This window comes from Amblyraja radiata, chromosome 3 (genome assembly GCF_010909765.2).
Source record: "Amblyraja radiata isolate CabotCenter1 chromosome 3, sAmbRad1.1.pri, whole genome shotgun sequence".
Classification (NCBI taxonomy): Eukaryota; Metazoa; Chordata; class Chondrichthyes; order Rajiformes; family Rajidae; genus Amblyraja; species Amblyraja radiata.
Window position 1 is genome coordinate 97,470,477 of NC_045958.1, and position 23,105 is coordinate 97,493,581.

General features: G+C 44.7%; 1 protein-coding gene across 8 annotated transcripts in view; it reads left to right on the forward strand.

Moving 5' to 3' along the window:
* adgrl3 (adhesion G protein-coupled receptor L3) overlaps positions 1-23,105 on the forward strand; it is a 618,558-nt gene that overhangs the window by 108,782 nt on the left and 486,671 nt on the right. For all 8 annotated transcript variants that reach the window (XM_033018411.1, XM_033018412.1, XM_033018413.1 and 5 more), the window contains one exon: positions 98-196. The gene's annotated coding sequence lies outside the window, so the exon portion shown is untranslated. The remainder of the gene's footprint in view (positions 1-97; positions 197-23,105) is intronic.

A 23,105-nucleotide genomic window follows, 5' to 3' on the forward strand; every position in this document is an offset into this window, starting at 1 on the left:
CAGATTAAAATGGAACTCATTCTCCATGCTTATATTTCACATGCATCTCGTTACAGATGTGCGTCTAATTAACTGCTGCGCCTCTTATGTTTTACAGGTGCTTCTCATCCATCCCAAGACTAATTTACTTAAGTTGCTAAGGAATTGATTTGGTGTTGACCTTTCTGCGTGGTCACTTCACTCAGTTGGGATTAAGGTCAGTATTGCTTGTTTGTGTAGTACACCAGAGAAACTGAGATTATTTTGGGGATGAAAAAAATGCCCGTGGTATTGAGCCACAGGACATATGAGGGTCAGGTTTAATAATGAAGCAATAAAATGGAAAGTGCGGGCTGTAGGCATTCTGTAGATTCTTAAATACATCGGAGGTTCATTCTATAAACCTGTGTGTGTAAATCAGCCAAGCAAGGCTAATTGGAATAGCTGTTTCTTTTAATGGGAGCAGGCAAGTTGATCACTCTGGTGTTCGATAGATTGCTGGTCCCAGAGTCAAATATTGCTACAAGGTAGGAGAATTTGGTGATCTCCAAGTTGCAAGAGTTGTTTTACTTGGTCAGGATCCGTTCCACTGTATATATTTTGGTCTATGTCAATTTTAAACCCTATGATGCAAACACACACACACACTTGTACAATTTACATTTAACTAACAGGTTCATTTTGGAGATGCGGATGATGCTAAATTATTCTGCAGAGTTTCTCGTTCAAGCCTCACAGCTGAGATTCTTCCTTGAACGGCAGGGATCCTTGCCAGCAGGAAGCAATATGTAGCGGGCCAAACGTGCCAAGTGCAGTTAGCTATTAAAATCTCTGAACAAGGGGATTAATCATATTGCTAAATATTGGAGTTGATTGAAGATTAATGTTTTGGAAGAAGTGTGTTGTTCTACCTGTCCATCCCTATATTTTTGGTATTGATCCCATTGCGTCAGCACGCACGTGAACGGAATGCACCTGTTATTTCAGGAAATTGATCTGAGATGTTCTCGTCAGCAGAGAGAAGGCTGATATTTTATGCAGTTAATGGATTTTAAATTTTCAATAAAGCTTCTGCAGTATAGATTTTTGACCTAGATTCAATTTTCAAGGATCAGTTTATACAAACCATTAATATTGTAGAAGATTTACTGTTTCTTTTAGGGTCATTTCCTCACAATTATTACCTGGAGGGACAATTCGGGTTTAGATCTTTTTATGAGCCTTCCACGGATTTGACATCTAAAGTATCAATCTGATCGTTTTATGACGCGTAATGTCTGCTCCTCGGTAATACTTCTCGCCATAGAATGTAGCAACAGTAAAATAACTGATACATTTAACTGTATGGGAAGGAACTGCAGATGCTGGTTCACACCGAAGATCGACACATAATTTTGGAGTAACCCAGCGGGACAGGCAGTATCTCTGGATGGAAGGAATGGATGTTGTTTTGGGTCGAGACCCTTCTTCAGACTGATAGTCAAGGGGAGAGGGAGACAGAAATATAGAAGGGTAAGGTGTGAAAATGAGATGTCTAATGGGGCGAAGTTCAAGGAAAATGTAGAATGGGTCATTGTTAGCTTAGGGGAGGGTGGTAACGAGACATATAATCAGTAATATTTAATCAGGAGGACTCTGAAACTAGACTGGGAACCAGGATGGTCATGCGATAGGAGCATAATTCGGCCCATCAAGTCTACTCCGCTATTTAATCATGGCTGATCTATCTCTCCCTCCAAACCTCATTCTCCTGCCTTCTCCCCATAATCCCTTACACCTGTACTAATCAAATATGCAGGTACATCAGATATATACACGGGTAAATCAGATGGGGCAAGGATAGATTGAGGGAAAGCAATTATAGGGAAAGGATTACTTGTAGTTAGAGAAGTCAATATTCATACCGCTTTCATTTTTCAGAAATAAACATACATTTAACTTGCAATTTCTTTGGTACACAGGAAGTATTTTTTGATCTTTTTTCTTGGTAGCAGGAGTGATGTTTAAATAATTGCACTCAAGTCAAGTAGAATTTATTGTCATTGGCATATGCCTGGAGAGGTACCAGTGCAATGAAAATATTTTCATTTTACTTTCCATGGGGTGGCCATTTCCTCTCTGCTTGTTCTGCTAAATTGATTAACAGCCCAGGATTTACAAGAGTCGTCATTCAATGTGGTATCCCACTGATGCCAATGCCAGCAACGATCTAAACATACTGAATGGGGAAGGAAGAGAACAATTGATCCATTCAACAAGTACTGTATGTGTAAATCAAAATAAAAGCCGCTGATGCTGCATATCTAAAATATGGACAGCATGTGCTAGAAATATTTATCAGCTCATCCCACGGATGTGGCATGACCTTATGAGCAGTTTTCTGTTTGTACTTGATCTATTGTTTGAAACAAATGTATTCTACCTGAAATATTCATCTGATTTTGTTTTCAAATTTGACAAGATATCTATTCCCTGTTTTGCTGCTTTCTTGAATTGTTAAAAAAAAAACATGCTACAGCATATCATAATGTTTCCCATGTGAACGGCGTACAATGAAGAAGTTTGCTCATAACAAGCAATGACGGCCACTGTACTGAAGGATTATAACTGCTCCCGGCGATCTGTCAACTGGGCATAGCCTAATATTTTCTTCACAAATCTGGTGAATGGATTAGCTCCTTTGAACGTAGTTTTTTTTTGTTGGCTTTTTTGCTTCCTGAAGAATGAATTTGAAATAAACTGTTTTTAGTAGACCTCATTGGAATTCTGTGCACTGAAATCCTTTTGGAATTGACCCTCGGATTCCACTGATTATGGAGCACAGAGTCTGTTTCACATTTCTCTGGCTAATGACTAAGTGACTTTTGCAAGAGACTGAGGGAAGACAAAAGTTTGCTAACACTAAGATTATCAGTCAACTTAATGGATGGAAATGGTTTAGCCATGAATGAAATATGTGGGAATTATCAACGAGCCTTTTCTTAGCAAACTGAGGCAGGTGTTAACATTTGGAATCATGATCTGCACGAGTTGCAGCATGTATATAAAATACAGCTTGAGTATGATACGGTTGTAATTGCGAGCATGGTAATTCCAACTTGTCTCCTACCATCCTTCCTCAGCTTGCACCCTTGCATCGTACGGAAAAGAAGCAGGGCAGGATTGAATGCTAAAGCAGAAAGGAGCAATTGTTAGATCATAAGGCACAGGAGCAGAATAAGGCCATTCAGCCCATTGAGCCTGCTCTGCCATTTGATCATGGCTGATCTACTTTTCCCTCTCAACCCCATTCTCCTGGCTTCTCCCCATAACATTTGACACCCTTATTAACCAAGAACCTATCAATCTCGACTTTAAACATTCCCAATGACGGCCTCAACAGGCACCTGTGGCACTGAATTTCACAGATTCACCACTCTCTGGCTAAAGTAGGAGATAAGGACATTTTCTATAGCCAGAGGTTGGTGAATCTGTGAAATCTGTGTGACTGAAGAGTACAGAATATGACAGCTTTAGAATGGAGATATAGACATTTTTAGCTGTCCTTATATTCTGTCTTTACTCTCAAGTAACCAATAGTACTTTATTTGTCACTGCTCAGTGAAATTCTTTTTGCATGTATTACACATGTGGATGCTACCATTTTCAGCGCCATTATTCAAAGTCTGGTCGGCCCGCGAGCTAGATGTACTTGTGTTCCCACCTGGGGAATTAGGGGAGGGCACCAGTAAATGGGGATTTTGTGGGAGGGCACCAGTAAATGGGGAATTAAGGGAGGGCACCAGTAAATGGGGAATTGGGGGAGGCCACCAGTAAATGAGGAATTAGGAGAGAGCACCAGTAAATGGGGAATTAGGGGAGGGCACCAGTAAATGGGGATTTAGGAGAGAGCACCAGTAAATGGGGAATTGGGGGAGGGCACCAGTAAATGAGGATTTAGGAGAGAGCACCAGTAAATGGGGAATTGGGGGAGGGCACCAGTAAATGGGGATTTTGTGCCCATTCTATCTAGGCCGTTAGTGGTTGCTTTGCTGTCATGTACCTAGTAGATACAGTGAACGTTTTGCATATAATCCAGTAAAATAATTCTGCACGTAAGCACAATCATAAGTAAGGGTGAAATGATTGAGCAGATTTCTTCTGAGGCAGTACACAAAGAGTCGCCACATTTCCGGCACCCCCATCTTGTAGTTTCAAAAGTCCTTAAAAATATTGAGTCTTGTTATCGAGTTGTGGGAGAGGTTGGGCAGACTTTATTGCTTGGAGTATATGAAACAGAATAAACGTTGTGGGGTGTATAAAATCACAAGGGGAATAAGGTAAATATATATAGGCTTTTTCAAACATTGGGGAATCAAGAAACGGAGATCATTGTTTGAAGAGGGAAAAGGTGAGAGGGGATAAACGTAGTAGCAACTGAGGGCAACTTTTTCACACAGAGAATAGTATATATGTATATGTGTATGTATATGTGTATGTATATGTGTATATATATGTGTATGTATATGTGTATATATATGTGTATATATATGTGTGTATATATATATATGTATATACACATATATATATATGTATATACACATATATACATATACATATATATGTGTGTGTATATATATGTGTATATATATATATATGTGTATGTATATGTGTATATGTGTATATGTGTATATATATATAGAATTTGCCCTGCCTCCTCACAGGTCATTTAAACATGCCCAAAAGTTTGGTGTTACAAATGGAAACCTAATTGCATGGAGAATAAGATTTATTGATCTTTTGTTTCCAAATTAAAAAAAAATATATTCTTGTAAATCTTGCTGTCATTCTGGCTGATGTGCTGTAAGTGCTCGACCAGAAATTATACTTCAATATATTGAGCAACATGATGGGAAATTAATCCCTGAAGGCAAAATTCCAGTCTACACCAAGGCTGATTGTAGTGAGCCTGGAAGAAGTCAGATGCAAATTGCAATATATGTCTCTCATTGTTCTGTCATTCACTGGTAATGCATATACTTGCTTTAATCCCCTAAACATTTAGCAAGATTCTATCAGCAGCTCCGTATTTACCTTTCTCACACTTAACAATCAACTAGTCTGGCATCGTGGCGCCGCGGTACAATTTCTTCCTTGCAGCACTGGAGACCCGGGTTCGCTCCCGACCACGGGTGCTGTCTGTACAGAGTTTGTACGTTCTCCCGTGACCGTGTGGGCTTTCGCTGAGATCTTCGGTTTCCTCCCACCCACCAAAGACGGTATGTTAATTAGCTTGGTGGATGTGCAAATTGTCCCTAGCATGTGTAGGACTGTGCTAATGCGCGCAGGGATCAGTGCGGACACGGTGGGCCAAAGGGCCTGTTTCCGCTGCTGTATCTGAATAAATATAGACACAAAATACTGGAGTAACTCAGCGGGACAGTCAGCATCTCTGGATACCAGCATCTGCAGTTCCTTCCTTTACATTTCGTCTGCTCCACTGTGAAATCTCCCCAAGGTATGCCTACTGTGAAGTTTTCCTCCTCTCTCCGACGAGGGTTCTGCAACATCCTCTCTCGCTGCTCCCCCTCTGTGATTCCTCCTGCTCTCAAGCGACCAGCGCAACTATATTCTCCTTGATGTCCATCTCCTTTGATATTTTATTTCTACACCATACACTTCCTTATCACTGTGTCACCCTCTCCCCTGACTCTCAGTCTGAAGAAGGCTCAAACCCAAAATGTTATCCATTCCTGCTATCCAGAGATGCTGCATGTCCCGTTGAGTTACTCCAGCATTTTGTGTCTATCTTTGGTGCAAACCCAGCATCTGTAGTTCCTTCCTATTCATTACTAAAACAAGAAATAGCTGTATAGGTGCCTTCCTCCCTCACTCTATGATAATCTGTGCCTGTGTTGCTGCTGCAAGCCAAGCACATAAGACAGTATTTATCTTGACGCTATACTCACTCTCATCCTTGTTCGTTTTGCTCGCTCTCTCAGATTCGCACTGGTTTATTGTCCCATTCACCAGTGTGCAATAAAATTCCTTGTTCAGAGGAAGCTCAAAGAGTAAACAGTAGAAACACAATAATGATAACTATAACAATGGGTACAACGCAACAGAATGGTGCAAGATTGTAGTCTAAGCAGCAGTACTGCAAAAATCTACGTACCACAATGTGATAAATAATGCGGTAGTGCAGAGTGTAAAGGGGCTGTCCCACTGTGGCGACCTAATTGGCAAGTTTAGAAGTGTTTGCCCTCGACTCGTACTCGCAGCGTGGTCGACACGAGGTCCTAGGAGGTCTTTGTAACTCTCCTTCATGCTTGAGGGTAGTCCCCGCGTACTCGAGGCCTCAGCGTGGTCAAGGCCTTTTTTTCAATATGTTTAAAAATGCCCGCGAGTAAAAAAAGGTCGAGGCAGGTCCTAGTGGGTTGTAATGCTATTCGTAGGTAATTGAAGGCAATCAAAGGTAATCGAGGTTAGTCGAAGGTAAAGCTTGTTGAGACAAAGGTAAGTAAACCGACCAGAAATGTTAAATGTCCGTTAAACATTATTAAAAGTTGTTTGGCTTTCTAAAAGTGTCTCCACTCCTTCTCCCACCTCCTCCCACCCTCCTCTCCCCGCTCTCTAAAAGACTTACCGTAACCGTGGCAGCCATCTTTTACCTTCCTGTTCATCGCGGGTGTGAATTTCAGCCAGCGCTCCCCCGCTTTTCCTGGCTCCCACCTTTGCGATGTGTTTGTGTGTGCGGTCGGTTGCTCTGGCTCGCAGTTTCATCGCTGACGGGCGATCCAGCTCGAGGATTTTCAGGCGAGTGCCCTCAAGCTTGAAGGTCGAAGACAATCGCTGAAAAGTCGCATCAGTTGGACAGGCCCTTAAGAGTACATACAACATGATAAGATATAACTTTATTTTTTCCAGGAGGGATATTGGTCTGCCAACAGTAATAAATCACAAGAAACATGAAATTAAAGTGACGAGTGGAAAGGATTGGGGATGTGCAAAGATTGGGGAGGTGGAGGTGGAGGGGAGTCGGTCTACCCCATGACAGAAGGGGGAGGAGTTGTAGCTTTTGATAGTTACAGGGAAGAAGGATCTCCTGTGACGTTCTGTGCTGCATCTTGGTGGAACCAGTCAGGTGCTGAAGGTGCTCCTCATGTTGACCGGTGTGTCATGCAGGGGGTGAGCTGCATTGTCCAGGATGCCCTTCAGTTTGAGGAGCATCCTCCCTTCCAAGGGCACCTCCCATGAATCCAACTCCACCATCAGGACGGAGCCAGCCTTGCTGATGTGATTGTTAATCCTGTTGGCGTCTATGGCTTTCATGTACCAACATGATGGTTTCTTGGGGAGGGTGTGTGAAAGATATGACTAGTTCAGGCGTCTGATAGCAGTTGGGAAGAAGCTGTTCCCTGCGAGACAAACATCGTAGAGTTGAGTTCCACAGCTTGAAACCTTGGCTGAAAGCTTGGTGTGGAACCAAGTGATGGATGTAGCCTTTGTGGTTCAACCACTTACACTGAGAAAGATTTTTAGTGGCAAACTTTGAAGTCTTCATCTAGCAATATCCCAGCAATTAATGCAAACCATGTTGAGGCGGCACCTTGTAAAAAAAATCGACCTTCGCAAGAGGCTGTACAAAGAGAAAGGTTTTGATGACTGTCCTAAAGGAGGCAAGCAATGCTCAAGGAAGAAATTTTGCGGCATAATATTTTGGCAGCTGATTTGACAATGGTGGGGCGTCATTGAAAATGATTTATTTTTCAAGTTTTGGAGGACACAACTGAGCATTTTTCAAGCATGGTCATAGAGGGATTTAAAAACTAGGGGGAACATTTTTATCCAAGGAACGACTGAATTCTGAAGAAGGGTCTTGACACAAAGTGTCACGTATCCATGTTCCTGCCTAACCCACTGAGGCATTCCAGCATTTTGTGTCTTTCCTTGGTATACAGCATCTGCAGTTTCTTGTTTCTACATTTTTATCCTAGATTTGTTTGATGATAACTTGGTATTAGTCAGCAAAGTCTGCGATGGTCATGGTCTAAATGATTGGGCAATGGCTGGGGAATTTTGGTTGAATGTGGATATTGAGAATTGAGTGATGAAGGTTACCTTTAATTGCAAGTAGTGGCAAGGGCCTAAGATTAGTAACTGATGAGCTGGGACGGTGCCAAAGCTGGGTGCAGTTAGAAATAGATGATGGCTTTATCATTCTAAGAATCTATGCTGGGTCGATGGTGAAACCTAATTCATAATCATAATCATAATAATCTTAATCATAATCATACTTTATCAGCCAAGTATGTTTTGCAACATACAAGGAATTTGATTTGCCTTACAGTCATACTAATAAAAAGCAACAGAACACACAAAATACATTTTAACACATACATCCACCACAGTGACTCCTCCACATTCCTCCCTGTGAAGGACGGCAAAAAAAAAGTTCAATCTCTCCCTTTGTCCTCCAGTGGTCGGAGGCCTCTAACCTTCTGTTGAAGGGATGATCCTACTCCCGTAGCCAACAGCTGGCCTCCTCATCGGGGCGATCAAGCTCCTGCATCGGGGGGTTGTCAGCTCCCCCGCACCGGGCCATCTAACCCCAGGATAGGGCTTGTCGAACGTCGTGCGGACGTACAATCGAGATCGCAACAAAACTCATTGGTCATGAATTTCCTATGTTAGTTTGTGGGTATAGACTTATCTGGAGTGGGTCTTGCAGCAGTAACCTGGTCCACTTGATCCATGAGCTCCTTCCAACCAAGACGTGAACCCCATTGCATTGCCACTTGTCAAAGCTCTTAGAGCATTCTCTCGAGTTCAGAAGAATGATAGCAGATCTTATTGCAACTTCAGAAAATTCTTACAAACAAGGAAGGTGCAAGGAGGATATTTCTCTCGACTGAAGTGTCTAGAACCAGGGGTCAAACTCTCAGAATAAGGAGGAGCCATGTGGGACTGAAGTAGGGAGAAATGTATATTCAGTCATACAGCATGGAAACAGGCCCTTCAGCTCAACAGTCCATGTTGACTAAGATGCCCAAATGAGTCTTTGGAATTCTCTCTCCCTGTGGGGTAAGAAGGGTCAATTATTTTCATTCAAAGGAAAGGTAGTTAGATTTCGGGACATGAAGTGAACCAAGGGGTGCATGGAAATGGAGCTGAGGCAGAAGCTTGGCTGTGACTGGGCAGGCTAATGTTTTTAAAAAGGGCGGCACAGTGGTGCAGGGGTAAAGTTGCTGCCTTACAGTGCCAGAGGCCCGGGTTCGATCCTGACAATGGTTGCTGTCGGTACGGAGTTTGTATGTTCTCCATGAGACCACGTCGGTTTTCTCCAGGTGCTCTGGTTTCCTGCCACACTCCTTGGTATAAGGGCATATAGATCTATGTAAATGGTATTGGTGAGTTGTAAAATTGTCCCGTGTGTAGGACATTGCTAGTGCATGGGGGTGATTGCTGGTTGCCGTGGCCTTAGCGGGCCAAAAGGCCCGTGTCCGCACTGTATCTCTAAAGACTGAAGCCTGTGAAGATGTTCTCCTGAATTTTGTAACATCTGAGAAACATTCGATAGTTTAGTTTAGTTTAGAGGTACAGCGCGGAAACAGGCCCTTCGGTCCACCGGCTCCGCGCCGGCCAGCGATCCCCGCACATTAACACTATCCTATACACACTAGACACAATTTACATTTATACCAAACCAATTTGCCTACAAACCTGTACGTCTGAGGAATGTGGGAAGAAACCAAAGATCTCAGAGAAAACCCACGAGGTCACGGGGAGAAGGTACAAAAATCATACAGATAGCCCCTGTAGTCGGGATCGAACCCGGGTCTCTGGCGCTGCAAGGCCTGTAAGCCAGCAACTCTACCACTGAGTGACTGTGCGGCCCTTCGTTCTTCTTCGTTCTACTACAAATATTTGTGGAGGCTATTTAAAAAACGCTGGAACTCCACTTGTTTCAGTGGCAATCTTTGGAAATTGGTGTCATGAAAAACCACCATCCTCCCTCAGCCGATCCCATCCACTGAAACAAGTGGAGTCTCATTTCCACCTGCGCCCTGGCTAATCTGGCACGGGGCTCCACAGGCGGATTTGCCAGAGTAACTTTTGGGAAGCCACGGGTGTGTTGGAACTCTGCCTCCAGAACAAGTGGGAGTCCGCTTGTTGCTTCCTGACTACTACCATGTGGGTGGATGCCAGCAGATCCTGTCGGACCTGCCAATATTCTTCAGGAAAATAAATTGCTGGCTGGATCGGGAGCTCGGCTCGGCTGCTGCTTTTGCCTGTGGCGACCGCATCTGGGGGAGGGGTGACTGTGACCCGGGGGCAAACGAGGAAAGGCACTGCGTTGCAAACTTCGGATTTCCTCCGCCTCCCCCGCCTCGTTCCTCGCCGGTATTTCAGAACCATCAGAGGCGTTGCTTAAGGTGCGAATTGACAGAAAATATATGTGAAGCGGCTGAGCCAAGTCCTGGCAGGATTGGACTTGGCTTGACATCACGGAATAACTAAGTGATGCTCGCAGGTTGGGAAGAGGTGCCATGCATAAGAAACAGCTTCATGGATGTAGAGCCCAGGCTGTGGTAGCTAAGCAGCCGTGCTTTATTGTGTTAGTCTTTGGGGGAGAGGGATGAAGAAAAGTAGTGTGTTTTCCTTGATTACCTTTGGGGGCTTGGGAATATTTACATGGAACTTTTTTTTCCCACTTGAGGCGATGTAGGTGGGGCTTCTGGTAAGTCAGTGCACAGTCTGTGGAAACAATGAGCTTTCATGTACGGTCTCTTCCGAAAGAAAGTGGAAGGAATTTTTTTTTTAAAACAGCTCCGTGCATCTTAAATTTGAGATGAGAAATACTGCAGCAACCAGCGAATGTAATGCTAGGTGATGTTTGCCTTTGGGTGTGAACCTTCGAGTAATGAATTGACAGATAGCGCGCCGGCTTTGGTGAATTGAATCTAATCAGGGCGGGGAGGGGTAGTCATAGAGGCTGTCGAATGCATACTCCTCCCGCGGACCAAACCAGACCCCACACTTGACTTGCTGAGACCTCTAAGTGGGAGAGTCCCAGAACAGAGGTCAGAGCCTCAGAATTGAAGGACGTTCTTTCAGAAAGGAGATGAGGAGGAATTTCTTCAGTCAGAGGGTGGTTCTTTGCTACAGATGGATGTGGAGGCTGTCAGTGGATATTTTAATGGCAGAGATAGATAGTTCCTGATTAGTATGGGTATCAGGGGTTATGGATGTGAAGGTGTTTAGGAGGGAGAGATAGATCAGCCATGATTGAATGGCAGAGTAGATGGGCCGATTGGCCTAATTCTGATCTCATCACATAAACTTATGAGAGAGTTTATTTTCTGCTTCTGAGTTTTGCTGCACAACAGTGATCCAATTATTTTTCTGTTAGGAAGCTGATTGCTGTGCTATGTATAGGTCACATTATTTTATGAATAAGGAACTTCTAGAACTTTTTTTTGTCCGCCTATACCTCTTGTTGGATTTGTACAAAGGTTCTCTGATCCACTGGTGTTCATCATAACAGGTAGTGCAAATGGAATGTGTAGGAAGGAACTGCAGATGTTGGTTTATACTGAGGAGAGACGCAAAATGCTGGAATAACTTAGCAGGACAGGCAGCATCCCTGGAGAAAAGGAATGAGAATGAGTCACTCCAGCATTTTGTGTCCACCTGGGTGGCCTTGTACATCAATCACTGAAAGTAAGCCTGCAGGTACAGCAGACAGTGAAGAAAGCCAATGGCATGTTGGCCTTCATAGCGAGAGGATTTGAGTAAAGGAGCAAGGAGGACCTACTGCAGTTGTACAGGCCCTGGTGAGACCTCACCTAGAGTATTGTGTGCAGTTTTGCTCTCCTAATTTGAGGAAGGACATTCTTGCTATTGAGGGAGAGCAGCGTAGGTTCACCAGGTTAATTCCTGGGATGGTGTCGCGACTGACATATGATGAAAGAATGGATCGGCTGGAATTTAGAAGGATGAGAGGGATCCTTATGGAAACATACAAAATTCTTAAGGGCTTGGACAGGCTACACGCAGGAAAAATGTTCTCAATGTTGGGGGAGTCCAGAACCAGGGGCCACAGTTTAAGAATTTTGGGTATGTCATTTTTGGACTGAGTTGAGGAGAAACTTTTTCACCCAGAAAGTTATGAATCTGTGGAATTCTCTGTGGAAGCCTGCAGGTACAGCAGCCAATGGAGGCCAATAAGAAACATAGAAAATAGGTGCAGGAGGAGGCCATTTGGCCCTTCGAGCCAGCACCGCCATTCATTGTGATCATGGCTGATCATCCACATCCACTATCAGTAACCCATGCCTCCCCATGTCCCTTGATTCTGCTAGCCCCTAGAGCTCTATCTAACTCTCTTTTTCATTAATCCAATGAATTGGCCTCTACTGCCTTCTGTGACAGAGAATTCCATAAATTCACAACTCCCTGAGTGAAAAAGTATTTTTCTCGTCTCTGTTTTAAATGGCCTCCCCTTTACTCTGAGACTGTGGCACCTGGTTCTGGACCCCCACAACATTGGGAACATTTTTCCTGCATGTCCATAGCTCCATAGCTTGTCCAGTTCTTTTATAATTTTATACCTTTCTATAAGATCCTCTCTCATCCTTCTAAATTCCAATGAATACAAGCCCAGTCTTTCCCCTCTTTCCTCATATGACAGTCCTGCCATTCTGGGGTTTAACCTCGTGAACCTACGCTGCATTGCCACAATAGCAAGGATGTCCTTCCTCAAATTAGCAGACCATAACTGCATACAATACACCAGGGCCCTGTACAACTGTAGAAGGACCTCTTTACTCCTATACTTAAATCCTCTCATGATAAAGGCCAACATGCCATTAGCTTTCTTTACTGCCTGTTGTACCTGCATGTTTACTTTCAGTGACTGGTGTACAAGGACACCCAGGACTAATTGCACTTCCCATTTTCCCAATCTGACGCCATTGAGATAATAATCTGCCTCCTTGCTTTGCCGCCAAAGTGGATAACTTCACATTTATCTACATTATACTGCATCTGCCATGTATCTGCCCATTTACTTTTGGGCGGAAATCCTGGGGTGGGGACCTGTTCCCCCCCCCCCCCCATGGTTTGAGCGGAGCCGGACAATCCCCCCCCATGTGAAACATGTTGCAGCAAAACCGAAGCCTCTGAAGTCGAGTCGCAGCCGCAACGCCACCACAGCCTCAGAAGTCAGCCAGCTCCGTGATGGTAAGTCCACAGGCTCTGCGACTGGAGCTCTCAAGGTCGATTCCAGTTGGAGGCCGCCTACTCCTAGAATCTAGCAGCCTGGGACTAGCTGCAGTTCCCAGGTCAGCTCGCCTGTCCCGGGACTGGCTGTAGCGCCCAGGACAGCTTATCTGTCTTGGGACTGGCTGTAGCGCCCATGTCAGCTCGCTTGCTGCAGGTCTGGCTGTAGTGCCCAGGTCGGCTGGCTTGCTGCAGGTCCGGCTGTAGCGCCCAAGTCGGCTCGCTTGCATGCCCCAGGTCCGGCTGTAGCGCCCAAGTCGGCTCGCTTGCCCCAGGTCTGGCTGTAGCGCCCAAGTCGGCTCGCTTGCCCCAGGTCTGGTTGTAGCGCCCAAGTCGGCTCGCTTGCTGCAGGTCCGGCTGTAGTGCCCAGATCACTTGCATGCCCCGGGCCTGGCTGCAGTTCCCAGGTTGGCTCGCCCAGGGAAAACTAATTGAAAATGTATACTCCTGCGGGCCGGATGATTCTGGGTTGTGGGCCGGATCTGGCCCATGGTCCGTTGGTTGCCGACCCCTGTCCTAGATGTCAGGCCTCATTGTGTCACCCCACATGTTTTAAAGGTGATTTCTGCCGGTCCAAGTCACCCTGTAACCTCCCAGCATCCTCCGCAGTTCACACTGCCACACAGCTTTGTGTCATCTGCAAATTTGCTAGTGTTACTTTTAATTCCATCATCTAAATCATTAATATATTTTGTAAATAGTTGCGGCCCCAGCACCAAAACTTGCGGCACTCAACTCGCCACTGCCTGCCATTCTGACAGGGACCCATTTATTCCTACTCTTTGTTTCCTGTCTGCCAACCAATTTTCTATCCATGTCAATACTCTACCCCCAATACCATGTGCTCTAATTTTGACAACTAATCTCCTGTGGAACCTAATCAAAGGCTTTCTGAAAGTCCAGATACACTACATCCACTGGCTCTCCTTCATCCATTTTACTTGTCACATCCTCAAAAAATTCTAGATTAGTCAAGTAGGATTTCCCCTTCACACTGTAAATCCATGCAGACTTGGACCAATCCTTTTACTGCTATCCAAATGCGTCGTTATTACTTCTTTAATAATTGACTCCAGCATCTTTCCCACCACCGATGTCAGGCTAACTGGTCTATAATTCCCCGTTTCTCTCACCTTTCTTGAAAAGTGGGATAACATTATCTACCCTACAATCCACAGGAACTGATTCTGAAACTATTGAACATTGGAAAATGATCACCAATGTGTCCACAATTTCACGTGCCACCTCCTTGTGTACCCTGGGATGCAGACCATCAGGCCCTGGGGATTTATCAGCCTTCAGTCCCATCAATCTACCCAATACTATTTCTTGTCTAATGCAAATTTCTTTCAGTTCCTCTGTCTCCCAAGATCATCTGTCCTCTAGTACCTGGGAGATTGTTTGTGTCTTCTTTAATGAAGAAAGAACCAAAGTACCTGTTCAACTCTTCTGCCATTTCCTTGTTCCAGGTCTGGTTGTAGCGCCCAGGTCGTCTGCCTCTAAGGGACCCACATTTGTCTTTACTAATCTTTTTCTCTTAACATACCTAAAGAAGCTTTTACTATCCTTCTTTATATTCTTGGCCAGCTTACCCTCGTACTTCATCTTTTCACCCCATATTCCCCTTTTTGTTACCTTCTGTTGTCCTTTGAAATTTTCCAATCCTCTAGCTTCCAGTTACTCTTTGCTATATTATACACCTTTTTTAGTTTTTTATTCCATCCCTAACTTCCCTTGCCAGCCACGTTGCCTCTTATTCCCCATAAAATCTTTCTTCCTCTTTGGAATGAAATTATCCTGCATCTTCTGGATTATGCCCAGAAATTCCTGCCATTGCTGTTCCAATGTCATTCCTGCTAGGATCCTTTTCCAGTCGACCTTGGCCAGCTCCTCTCTCATGCCTTCTTAGTCCCCTTTGTTCAACTGCAACACTGACACTTCAGATTTAACCTTCACCCTCTCAAATTGCAGATTAAAACTTATCATATTATGGTCACTACCTCCTAACGGTTCCTTTACCTTGAGATCCCTTATTAAATCTGGTTCATTAAACAACACTAAATCCAGAATTGCCTTCTCTCCTGGTAGACTGCAGTACAAGCTGCTCTAAGAATCCCTCTCGGAGGCACTCTACAAACTCCCTTTCTTGGGGTCCGGAACCAACCTGATTTTCCCAGTCTACCTGCATGTTGAAATCTCCCATAACCACAGTGGCATAACATTTGTTACATGCCAGTTTTAACTCCTGCTGCAACTTGCACCCTATATCCAGGCTACTGTTTGGGGGCCTGTAGATAACTCTCATTAGTGTCTTCTTACCTTTATAATTCCTCAATTCTATCCACAGTGACTACATCGTCAGTCCCTATGTCACCCCTCACAAGGGACTGAATTTTATCCCTCACCAACAGAGCTACCCCACCTCCTCTGCCCACCTGCCTGCCCTTTCTATAGGACATATAACCCTGAATATTCAGTTCCCAGTCCTGATCCTCCTGTAGCCATGTCTCTGTAATTCCCACAGTCATATCCACTAATCTCCAACTGAGCCTCAAGCTCATCCACTTTACTTCTTATACTTCGCGCTTTCATTTATAATACTTTTAATCCATTACTCACCTCACCTTTCACATCGAATCCTATTTCACTTGGCCAAACTCTCCTATCCCTTCGCGAGATTACTGTCCCTTTAATTCTGGTGTCTTTCTTATCTTTTCCTATACGCTCTTTCCCTTTTTCCTCCATCCTTGTATTTCCAATTTGTCTTCCACCCGCCCCACTATTTAGTTTAAACCCATCCGTGTAGCTGTGGCAAACCTGCCTAGATTCACTGGATGTTTTCAAGAGAGAGTTAAATATAGCTCCTGGGGCTAACGGAATCATGGGATATGGGGAGAAAGCAGGAACGGGGTACTGATGATCAGCCATGATCACATTGAATGGTGGTGCTGGCTCAAAGGGCCGAATGGCCTACTGCTGCAACTATTTTTTATGTGTCTGTATATTTGGTGCAATGGGATTCTGCCTTTAGCAGTGAAAGAGTTAAATGTGATTTTGCCCTTCTTGCCCCCCCCCCCCCCCCCCCCCAAGTTAATTTTCTTCTCCACCTCGCTTTGGAAGCATCACAGCTTGGCCAGATAAAGAATGTATTTTTCTTTCAGACCTGCAGTGCTTTATAGATGTAATGGCCGGGGTTGGGTAATTTCAAACGCTTAATAGTGCAGCACCATCTGGTGTCTCCAGGGAATACACATGGTATGTGGCCATGGCTTAGCTGAATTTATATTGAAGCTCGGAGATGTCAAAGGACCCCCCCCTTGTGAGAGCGACTTTCATTGAAGTAAAGCTGCAATGCAGATGGGACCTTAACTAAACCTTTGCATTGATTCAGGGTCAGTGGCTTGGAGTTTGCAAGTGGCGTTTGGTTATCTAAAGGGTGATTGCAAGGGTGGAAATGTCTGAAGCATCCTCCATTTACTCCTCCTTGTGGGAGGAGCATACATGGGAGCTAGCACAGCATCTCCACTGGAAATCATGCACAATTTCCACGGAGAGCTCTTTACTTTCTTCACATCAAAGTTAGACGGGCTAATTTGTAAATGTCTCGTGTGTTTGGGAGCGAGGTAAGGTGGCACCGCGGTAGGGTTGCTGCCTTACTACGCCACACACATGGGTTCGATCCTGACTACAGGTACTGTCTGTACAAAGTTTGTACATTCTCCCCATGACCACATGAGTTTTATCCAGGCGCTTCCGGTTTCTTCCCACACTCCAAAGCTGTACAGGTTTGTCGGCTAATTTGCTTTGGTTAAATTATGAATCATCCCCAATGTGTAGGGCAGTACTAGTGTACGGAGTGAATGCTGGTTGGCGCAAACTCTGTGGGCTAAATGGCCTGTTGCCATGCTGCATCTCTAAAGTCTAAGGTTTAATGATTTTGGAATATGTTTCTTTCCTCTTTATTTAGTTTTAGACACGAACACGTTGAAGGCAAAATGTGGCCATGTTTCACATCACAGAGTAACTCTTGGTAAAGGTGGCAGGCGACTGCTTTACTTGTGATGTTGAGGTTTCTCATTTAATGACTTTCATATCGTATTGCTTCATGGAAGTGGACCTCCATATTTGCTCTGGAGGGAACTTTCCCGTGGAGAGAACTGGTCCAGACGATATTGTGAAAGTTTATAATCTCCAAAACAAAACATCATCGGACCCAGCTCCAGAGCCTGTTAAAGTGCCGTTTGTTCCCAAACTTTCAATCAAGATCCACTGGGGAGAAATGTGTAGGAAGGAACTGCAGACGCTGGTTTACACCTAAGATAGACACAAAATACTGGAGTAACTCACCGGCAACATCTTTGGAGAAAAGGAATTGGTGATGTTTTGGGCCTGAAGAAGGCTCTCGACCTGAAACGTCGCTCATTCCTTCTCTCCAGAGATGCAGCCTGTCCCTCTGAGTTACTCCAGTATTTTGTGTCTATCTATGGTAAACTTAGTATTAATTTATGTTCCTCTTCTGTTCTTGATTTCCACATTATGTCTACAAGATTCATCGAAGCTTTCCTCATTTACTTTTTGAAAAATGTTGCTACCTTTCACCCTCTCGAAAAACGCATGCTTGAACGAGTTGTTCACTTTGCTCCAATTACTGTCCCATCTGAATTCTTCTTTCGCAATAAAGATCTTGAGTGTTTGGTGTTGATGAGGTTGGTGTTGGAGAAGCCATGCTTGACTTGACTGTGGGAAAACACCATTTCGCTTGGGCAGCTTTCAGCCCAGTAGTATGACTATTGATTTCTCTGACTTCAAGTAACCCCTGCATTCCCTCTCCCTCCTTCCTCCCCCCACCCAAGTCACACCAGCTTCTCGTTCTCACCTCGCTAACAGCTAACAATGGCCTGTTTCCTTTACCTTGGTCACTTTTTTGCATAACTTCCATTCATCTTATTCTATATCTCTACATCACCATCTGTATCTCTCGTTTCCCTTATCCCTGACTCTAATCTGAAGATGGGTCTCGACTCAAAACATTACCCATTCCTTCTCTCCAGAGATGCTGCCTGTCCTGCTGAGTTACTCCAGGATATTGTGTCTATCTTTGTAAGCAGTGTTCAGTTCAGGTCATTAAACTGGAACGGATGTAGAAAAGCTTTATGAGAATGTTGTCAGGACTCGAGGGCCTGAGCTATAAGTAGCGATCGAGCAAGCTACAACTTCATTTCTTTGTGTGAAGGGGACTGAAGAGTGATGTTATAGAGGTCTATAATTCATAATGGGAATAGGATGGGGTGAATGCACAGCGGCTTTTTTACAGTGTAAGGGAATCAAAATTAGCATTAATTTAAGGTGAGATGGGAAAGATTTATTTGAAAGTTGAGAGGCAACCTATTCTCACAGAGGGTGGTGGAGTTTATGGAACGAGCCTCCACGAGGATGTAGTTGAGGCATGTACCCTTCATCTTAAACCTACTGTTAAAATGTGTCTGCACTGACCATCGACTCAGAAGTTGCTTCTGAGTTTCTAAAACAATTCCTTTGCAGCGTGCTAAATGCTGTTGAGGTTTAATTTGGAGAGTTATCTGTATTAGGTAGCAAGTGATTACCACAGGTTCATGCTGTCTTCTTGATCTTTGTGTTAATTTGAACAGCAAAGACTTCATTGATACTCCCTGCAGGCATGTGCCGAATAGCTGACAATAGTTTTGGGATTTCCTTGCTCGCAAGGCTGCTGACATTTTCACTGAGAAATGGCTGTGACACTTGTGGTGCTATCTTTAATGCAACTGCAAAATCCAGATCAATTTTAATGCGGTTTGTCCAATTAATTTTCTTGTTAACGTTAGCGAGCCCTCCTCACCCGCAAATTAGACCGACCTACAGATGCGCCATTAGAATGCATTTTATCGGGATGAATTACAGCTTGGTTTAGGAACAGCTCCATCCAAGACCGCAAGAAATTGCAGCGAATTGTGAACGCAGCCCAGACCATGACACAAACCAACCTCCCTTCCATTAACTCCATTTATACCTCACGCAGCCTCGGCAAGGCCAGCAGCAAAATCAAGGACGAGTCGCACCCTGACCACTCCCTTGTCTCCCCTCTCCCATCAGGCAAAAATAACAGAAATGTGAAAACACACACCTCCAGATTCAGGGACAGTTTCTTCCCAGCTGTTATCAGGCAAGTGAATGATCCTACCACAACCAGAGAGCAGTGCTGAATTACTATCTACCTCTTTGATGTCCCTCGGACTATCCTTGACCGGACTTTGCTGGCTTTATCTTGCACACAATGTTATTCCCTTATCATATACCTTATACCCTGTAAATGGATGAATTGTAATCTTGTAATGTCTTTCTGCTAACTGGTTAGCACGCAACAAAAAGCTTTTCACTGTACCTTGGTACACGTGACAATAAACTAAACTGAAACTGAAAGATGCTGGAGCAATTCAGGGATGGTGGAGCCATTGAAGGTCGGTGTGGTTGTCTTTTCCTCCTGGGAACCTTTGGTGCCTGTCGCTACCAGGGAATGTTAGTTTAGTTTAGAGGTACAGCGAAGAAACAGGCCCTTCGGCCCACCGGGTCCGTGCCAACCAGCGATCCCAGCACATTAACACTATCCTACACCCACTCGGGACAATTTTTACATTTACCAAGCCAATTGACCTGCAAACCTGTACATCTTTGGAATGTGGGAGGAAACCGAAGATCTCGGAGAAAACCCACACAGGTCACAGGGAGAATGTACAAACCCCTTACAGACAGCACCCGTAGTCGGGATCGAACCCGAGTCTCCGGCTCTGTATTCACTGTAAGGCAGCAACTCTAACCGCTGCGCCACCCTGACCTCCTCTGGTGCAGGAGGAGTTTGGATGAGAAACCTGTTGTGCAGTTTAGATGAGAAATCTGTTATGATGCAGGCATCCATGAAAGGAGTGCCTATTGCAGGAGCTCTGACAGGAGCTTGACTCATTTCATCCTGATTCCTGATCACACAATGGATGAATGGGATGTAATGAGTTGAGCAAGATCGGATGGTAAGGTGCCAGACTTTTTCATGACGAAACCCTGCAGGAATATTGCAAAGCTAATGAACTAATTATCATTATCTTGTTCAGGCATCCCAAAGGATCAAACATATCTTGCCTCCACTATGGGCTTATTTAGGATCTGAGGTAATGAATGTGGCTAGTACACACTCTTCAACAGACAAGTCTGGTGGTAGTTAACATGGTAGGTGGATGGTTTCAGCTTGTTCACTCATTCTGCCTCTTATGGGCCTGTCCCACTTAGGTGACTCTTTAACAACTGCCAGGGACTAGCTTTAATGGAATTCACCTACGACACCTGGTGACAACTGACGACAACACCTATGACAACCTACGACAGCAAAATTTGCCGCCGAAAAATTTCCAACATGTTGAAAATTTTGTGGCAGTCGCTGTAGTTGCCCAAAATATCACCTAAGTGGGACAGGCCCATAAGTAAGACTTCCGTGTGAACATGATGCATGGACTTGAGGTTCTCAGTGGGATCTCAAATGCTGTTTCCCTTTAACCATGGGTCGAGCTTCATAGGGGGGTGTTGGCACTTTAATGGAGCTTTGAGGACGTTTTGTAACTCTTCCTCAGCAGTGTAATCTCCTCACAGACAGAGCAAGGTAGAGTCTGTCTGGGATGCAGGCATGACGCATTTGGACGACTTGGGCATCCCAACATTAACAGGGTGGCACGGTGGCGCCGCGGTAGAGTTGATGCCTTACTGCGCCAGGGACTCGGGTTCGATCTTGATTACAGATGTTGTCTATGAGGAGTTGGTACCTTCTCCCCATGGCCTGCATGGGTTTTCTCTTGGTGCTCCGTATCCTCCTATAGTCCAAGAATGTGCAAGATTGTAGGTAAATTGACGGTATAATTGTAAACTGACCCTAGTGTGTGTCGGATAGTGCTAGTGTGCAGGGATCGCTGGTCGGCATAGACTCGATGGACCAAATGGCCTGTTTCTGCCCTTTCTCTCTAAAATAAACTAAGCCTAAATCTGAGTGTAACTTGAGCCTTGGTACTGCGAAGATTGGCCTGTAGGGAACACCGATGTAGAATCAACGCGGGAGTAATTCAGCAGGTTGAGCTGCATCTCTGGAGAACATGGACAGGTGACATTTTGGATCGGGGCCCTTCTTCAGACTGATTGGTGGGCTGTGTTTTTGGAAGGGGTGAGATTGGAGTGGGTAAGGGGAAAAGAGAAGTTGGTTAACGGAAGATAGGCATAAAAAGCTGGAGTAACTCAGCGGGACAAGCAGCATCTCTGGAGAGAAGGAATGGGTGATGTTTCAGGTCGCACCCTTCTTCAGACCCAAGATGAAGTTTGGAAATAGAAAAGTCCAGAGAAGGTAGAAGGCCGGCAGGAGCAGTCCAAGAGCCGGAGAAATATTGAACGAGGGGTTGTCACTGCTTGGCGAGGATTCCTTACCATAGATAAAGGCTTGGAGGCTGAGGCAATCTGAAGAAGGGTCCTAACCAAAAACGTTACCTATCCATGTCATCCAAACCCGCTGAGTTACTCCAGGACTATGTCTTTATCGAGAGAATGCTGGTCCCGCTTGTCCCTCCAGCATATGGGAGGATCTTGCAGGGATGACCTATGTTGCATTTTCCCAGTGCTTGAAAATTAATTCCAATCTTACCTCTGTGTCCCTGTGACACTTGGCTATGGGGTGAGTTGGTAGATGAGAAAAGCAATTTTCATGAAGAAAGTTGGAGGGAATGGAAAGGAAGAGGCTCAATGTATTTTTTTTTTAATTTTTGACATTGTTTTACAATATTTCCTCAGCTTTTATTCAATGTTCCACAAATTGGTTGCTTTTAGTTCTTTTTTTTTTTAAAGAACTTCTGTTGAAATGCATCGTCTTTACATATCTTTAATGCATGTATTTAGAGATTGGAGGTGATGACTATTTCTGCCCTTTCAAACTGTTCCACTTGTCCACCAGTTCACTGCAGGCTCACCCTTGGCTTGTGCAGCACCAACAAAGAGCTTCAATCTTGAGCAAAACATTTGGTTCTGTCAGAAGTCAATGGGTCAGGCAACATCTGTGGAGTGGATTGATAGGCAACTTTATGGGCTCTTCTAACTACGGATGCTACCTAAGTTACTCCGGCATTTTGTGTTTTTTGACCAAAATACCTGTGATTGATGGGTGGTCAGTGTATTGTTATTTTGAAATTCTCCAGTGGTGTTCTCAAAGTAAAATGCAGAGAAGTGTAATCAATCACAATCACAATAATAATTTATTAGCCAAGCATGTTTTGCAACATACGAGGAATTTCATTTGCCAAGTCAGTCATACAAATAAAAAGCAAAGGAACACACAAAACATATTTTAACATAAACATCCATCACAGTGACTCCTACACATTCCTCACTGTGATGGAAGGCGAAAAAAAGTTCCATGTCTTCCCTTTGTTCTCCCGCTTCGAGCCCGTTTGATAGGATGATCTTGACTTCCGTAGCCGGCGGCAAGCACTCCGTGTCAAGGCAATCAGCTCCTGCATCGGGGGGGATGTCAGCTCCCCTGCTCCGGACGATCGAACCCGCGTCGGGGCTGGTCGAACCTTCCGCAACATTGGAGCTCCCAAAATCCACGCCTATCCCAACTCTGCAAGCTCCCGATGTAAAGTCCGTTGCCCGCGGTTTGAGCAATCCCAGGCAAGGGATCGACTCCGATGTAAGTCCACGCCCCGCGGTGGGGCCCAAGGTGAGTTTGAGGAGGCCTCCAGCTCCATCGATGGTAGGCCGCAGGGCGACCGGAGAATGCGATCCGAAAATTTGTCGCATCTCCGGTAAGGTAAGAAACCGGAAAA